Here is a 6142-nt window from a genome sequence, read left to right as displayed (position 1 = left end):
TGGCATGAATAGTACAGAATTGTTTTATGTTTTTTGTGGATCCGTGTAAACGGGGATCATTTTGACAGTGTCAGAGTCTGTATGCAAAAAAAAGAAGAAAAAAAAAACGCTTAAGTCAACATACACATTCAGGGAACAGAAAGCTGTCAGCAATCAAAATATTGATTTTGAAGATGCTGAAAATGATAGTTTTAATAATATGTTTGAGATGGTGAATATGAGGCAGATGCTGAATGTACTGGGAAATGAGTTTTGATGAGGACAGTGATGATGGTATAAAACATCTGCTCAAACTGAACCCTTCTGAGCTCCTAAAGGTACAAAATATGCTTTATTTTATTCTTCTGTAATTGTTACTCTAATATCAGGAGAGTTTTATATTATCGCGACAGGTAGAGATCCATCCGTGTTAGATATAGATCCGGGTCGCTAAAGACCCGAATATATAATAATGATTGGCAAACATTCAAGCATTTAAGGTTTATCAAGGCAAGAGATTATATACATCATCTAAGTGTATGAACAAATGGAATAAAAGACTGCACATGTGGTCGGTCGAAACATGACTTTAACTTCCTCTTCTGGTAAAGAAAGCTAAAGGTAACGCTCAGCTCCAAAGAGGTGTGAAACAAACAAGACGGCATCATGATGAAATGCTCTGCCAGTTGTTTTAACAAAATGAGGATTCTGCAGCTTCAGCTCTGTGAGTATTATACACCTATAAGTATATTTTTATATTCTTGTAAATATGTCACTGTGTATTTATGATTTAACGGCCCGATTTTATCAATTTCAAGTGGAATACTCCTAATGTTTTTATATGTTATTGTTTATTTCCTGCAGATTTTCTTTTATGTTGTCAAGCTGCAGAGACTTTAACAGAACAAGTGACAGATTTGGGTCAGAATGTGACGATAAATTGTGATCTTTCTGATGCAAAAGAGGTGATATGGCTGTTACTGAATCAGCCAAATCCACCGGTTATGATATTACGCTCCTTCTCAAACCCACCATCAACATTTTACTTCAACAAAATATTCAAACAGAAATATTCTGTGCAATCAAATCGTCTGATCATAAATAACATCACTATTGCTGAGTTAGGAGTGTATTATTGCATAAACGCAAACCAAGCAGAAAAATTCAGTGGCGGCACCAGACTATACATCACTGGTGAGTGATCTTTCAATTATTCCTTCATTTTTAAGACACTTAAGCTTCTCAATAGTTGTTCTAAGTACAGATTTTTTTTATTTTCAGCCCCAACTCAATTAACCAAGTTTCCTGAGTGTCAGAACCACACAGTGGTGAAATACGTTCAGCAGAATCACACTGCAGTGAAGGACTGTCAGCAGAATCACACTGCAGTGAAGGACTGTCAGCAGAATCCCACGCCATGGACGACATTTTCTATCATCTCTGCTCTGCTGAATGCTGTTCTGGTCATTGTGGTTATTGGTGAGTTTGTTTTCCTAAACTTAAGTTACAACTGTGCGACTGTAAAAAAATACATAAATATAATTAGCTTCTACAGTAATTTGGATAAATTCTAAATTGTAACATTTATGTTATTAATCTGAATTCACCATTAGGGCTATTAAATGTGTTTGCTGTTGTATATAAAATATAATGAGTCTCTGTGCGGTTTTCTCTCAGGTTTGGTGAAGAGATGCTCAAACTCAACCACAGCTTGTGAAGAAAGAAACAGCGGAGACGGGAATGAGACGCAGGTGAGAAGAGACATTTAATGCAGAGAAACACAGTAACTTACACACCTTCACTGCTGTTTTTAATCACTAGCATAGGTTACTTCAGATCACAAGTTAATATAATTACAACTACGCTCTGCTAATTTTAGTTTAATATTAATATCTTTGTCTGTCTCTTATGATTTCTCCTTCAGTTTGCTGAAAGCGTCTTGTTGAAGCATCTCAGTGGAAGCAGGTTTTGTCAGACCGAGTGCAGCTTCGTTCTTCTACGGTCAATAACAGATGAAGGAGGTTTTACAGGACAATCTCAGTGATTTACAACAGTATTAAATGTCTTTTTATTTGTGATTTAAAAATCTGACGCCTTGGGCAAACTGTTTGCATTTGAAGTGAAGAAAACTGTAAAAAACTAAGATTTAAAAAAAATTAGGGATGCACAATATATCGGCAACATATCGTTATCGGCCGATAATTTTTTTTTTTTAGGTTATCGATCTAATAAGAAAATTTGGCCGATATATTCAAGCAGATAGATAATGTATAAGATGTGCTCCAACAGTCGCCACATTCAAATCCAGACTCAAAACACATCTGCTTATCTGTGCATTTACTGAATGAGCTCTGAGCCACCGTATCTTATCTATACATCATCTTTTTGTTTTCTTTTCAAAACGGTTTTAGTTTACCTTTGTACTTCTCTTTGGTTATTGTTATTTTATCTATACATCACCATTATTCTTTTTAATTCTCTTTACAACTGTATATTTCTATTTCTTATGCATCTGTTGATTATTATTTTTGGTTAGGGCTGTCTGGCTGGAAGAGATTGGAAAAGGAGAGCAGTGTGCTTCACTTCGTTCTGCTTCTGGCGGCAGACAGTGAAGCGGACTCAAGAAAGGGGAGGCCCTGCGGGGCAAAGGTAACGTCCTCTATATGAGCCCGTCTTGGACCAACTTGTAAGGTCCAGGAGACATTGCGAACCTGCTCCATCTCTTCCATCTCAGATAGGGGTACCCGAATTTAGAATCAGAATTTTGAATTTACAACTATTTTAATTATCCTTGTTTTTATTTTAATTATGGTATTATTTCTTGTGGATTTGTTATCACTATTTTAATTCACTATTTTTTTCTATGTAAAGCACTTTGAATTGCCATTGTGTATGAAATGTGCTTTATAAATAAACTTGCCTTGCCTTGCCTAATATTACCTTAAGCTGAGACAGACGCGCTGTCCGCCATGATGGGTTTGAATTGCACGAAATATGATTGGAATCACTTCGAAAAGGAAAAGAGAGTTATGTGCAACATGTAAATCTAACATATAAGCTACATAAAACGATAATGAGATCACGGCGGAAGAAGATTGTTGTGTTTTGCGTGTTTGTTGAAGGAAGAGCGTGTCCACTGAGTTACACCTTCATGACACGCACAGTCAAGTTCGCTCGTGCACTCACAGCCTTTTGTGCCATTGCAAATTCCAATATTATATTTATTCTGTGTATACAGTTCCTTCTCAAAGAATTAACATATTCATTATTTTCCATAATGTAATGATAAAAATTAAACGTTCATATATTTTAGATTCACTGCACACCAACTGAAATATTTCAGGTCTATTATAGTTTTAATACTGATGATTTTGGCATACAGCTCATGAAACGCCCATCTCAAAAAATTAGCATATTTCATCCGACCAATAAAAGAAAAGTGTTTTTAATACAAAAAAGTCAACCTTCAAATAATTATGTTCAGTTATGCACTCAATACTTGGTGGGGAATCCTTTTGCAGAAATGACTGCTTCAGTGCGGCGTGGCATGGAGGCGATCAGCCTGTGGCACTGCTGAGGTGTTATGGAGGCCCAGGATGTTTCGATAGCGGCCTTAAGCTCATCCAGAGTGTCGCGTCTTGCGTCTCTCAACTTTGTCTTCACAATATCCCACAGATTCTCTATGGGGTTCAGGTCAGGAGAGTTGGCAGGCCAATTGAGCACAGTAATACCATGGTCAGTAAACCATTTACCAGTGGTTTTGCAACTGAGAGCAGGTGCCAGGTCGTGCTGAAAAAACAAATCTTCATCTCCATAAAGCTTTTCAGCAGATGGAAGCATGAAGTGCTCCAAAATCTCCTGATAGCTAGCTGCATTGACCCTGCCCTTGATAAAACACAGTGGACCAACACCAGCAGCTGACATGGCACCCCAGACCATCACTGACTGTGGGTACTTGACACTGGACTTCAGGCATTTTGGCATTTCCTTCTCCCCAGTCTTCCTCCAGACTCTGGCACCTTGATTTCCGAATGACATGCAAAATTTGCTTTCATCCGAAAAAAGTACTTTGGACCACTGAGCAACAGTCCAGTGCTGCTTCTCTGTAGCCCAAAAGTGTCTTGACCTGGGGAATGTGGCACCTGTAGCCCATTTCCTGCACACGCCTGTGCACGGTGGCTCTGCATGTTTCTACTCCAGACTCAGTCCACTGCTTCCCCAGGTCCCCCAAGGTCTGGAATCGGTCCTTCTCCACAATCTTCCTCAGGGTCCGGTCAACTTCTCGTTGTGCAGCGTTTTTTGCCACACTTTTTCCTTCCCTCAGACTTTTCACTGAGGTGCCTTGATACAGCACTCTGGGAACAGCCTATTCGTTCAGAAATTTCTTTCTGTGTCTTACCCTCTCGCTTGAGGGTGTCAATGATGGCCTTCTGGACAGCAGTCAGGTCGGCAGTCTTACCCATGATTGCTGTTTTGAGTAATGAACCAGACTGGGAGTTTTTAAAAGCCTCAGGAATCTTTTGCAGGTGTTTAGAGTTAATTAGTTGATTCAGATGATTAGGTTAATAGCTCGTTTAGAGAACCTTTTCATGATATGCTAATTTTTTTAGATAGGAATTGTGGGTTTTCGTGAGCTGTATGCCAAAATCATCAGTATTAAAACAATACCCAAGTCAGCAAATTTCCTTTGCCCCAGATCTGGCCCAGATCTGGCCCAGATAAACAGCTTGGATGTGGCCCAGATTAGATTGTGTTTGCCGGCCCAGATCTGGCCCACTTCTTTATTATCACAGCTCAGCCAAAGCAGTGCCATAACTCCACCAAATGTGACCCAAACAATACAATTGTATGTGGCCCTTGTATGGAATTTTAGTATGGCTGAGTTTTGTTCAAATCTAATGGCCCTTATGTGGCCCACATGCAACTTTGAGCAATATGTAAAAGTCTTAAGTCCATGGTAAATAAAACACTTAACAACAAAAATGTATTCAACATTTTACTTTTGACAAATATTTACAGTTACTCAGAAACCATTTATATTAATATAAATAACATTCAAATTTCAAGTGTGTATTATGTTAAACTAGCAATGAGAGTTAAAGTAGAAGGGAGGGGGATCACAGTAACTTGCTAAAGATAACAAACAACAACTTCACAAGGTAAATAAAGTCTCTAATTGTAAAGAACCGGTCTGAGACAGAAGGTAAGAGATACAAATGCAGTATTTATTAAGAGGGTAATCCACAATTGTAGTAAAAAGCAGGCAAAAGGTCATACACAAGCAAACAGTCCAAAAAGGCAAACAAGACAGGTGAGACAGACAAACGGGTAATCTGGGAAACAGGCAAGAAATCCAACAAACCAAGAGACATGAAACCGAGGAAAATGCTCAGAAATGCAGTGTACACAAAACAAGACTTCACAGTGAATAACAGATAACCAGGGTGAGGAAAACAGCATAATGAGACACAGGTGAAAACAGTGAGTGCTAATGAGTCCGGGCAAAGGATAATGGGTAATGTAGTTTATGATAGAAGGACAGTCCGGATTGGAGTGGTGAGGATTGGCTGGTGGTGAGCACGGGCCTCACACTGGTGAATTGTGACTAATCTGTTGGAAGTGTGTTGCTGGGATGCGTCGTTTCAACCGACTGCATCTGCAATAAAAAGTTACATTTAAATAATGTTAACAGCAATACAACCTGGATGCTAGGTCTGCATAATTATGATTAAAATAAATCTTAAACAAAAGGGATAGTTCAACCAAAAATACAATTCTTTCATCATTTATTGTCAGTTTTTTTTATCAATGTAATGCATCACTAGCCGTAGCTAGGTTAAGATTTTTATTTATTGATTTATTCATTTATTTTTTGCACCAAAAAAACAACAACTATATATATATATATATATACACACACACACACATACACACATTCAATAAATCTTTAGGAACAACATGAGGGTGAGTAAATAACAGAATATAAATTTTTGGGTTAACCCTCGCTTTAAGCTCATAGACGCGAACAAAAAGATGTCGTTCCCCTCAAAAGATCTCATGGCCACAAAACACTCGCGTTTCCAAAAGTTACTTTATGTCACGGCCGCAACAAACTAAACCCGGGTGCACACTGTCAGATTTATTATGGTTATTCACGATTGTT

The 6142-nt window shown here is 38.3% G+C and overlaps 1 long non-coding RNA gene across 1 annotated transcript; it reads left to right on the top strand.

Annotated features, from left to right (window-relative positions):
- The first annotated feature begins 1265 nt into the window (after window positions 1-1265).
- LOC137039591 (uncharacterized) lies at window positions 1266-2912 on the top strand. Its single transcript, XR_010897710.1, has 3 exons — window positions 1266-1458; window positions 1657-1730; window positions 1904-2912. It is a non-coding gene; the product is annotated as an uncharacterized lncRNA (long non-coding RNA).
- Window positions 2913-6142: the final 3230 nt, after the last annotated feature.

This window comes from Pseudorasbora parva, chromosome 14 (genome assembly GCF_024679245.1).
Source record: "Pseudorasbora parva isolate DD20220531a chromosome 14, ASM2467924v1, whole genome shotgun sequence".
NCBI classification, from domain to species: domain Eukaryota; kingdom Metazoa; phylum Chordata; class Actinopteri; order Cypriniformes; family Gobionidae; genus Pseudorasbora; species Pseudorasbora parva.
Note: the sequence above shows the minus strand (reverse complement) of the source record. Positions and strands in the feature narration are given on the sequence as shown.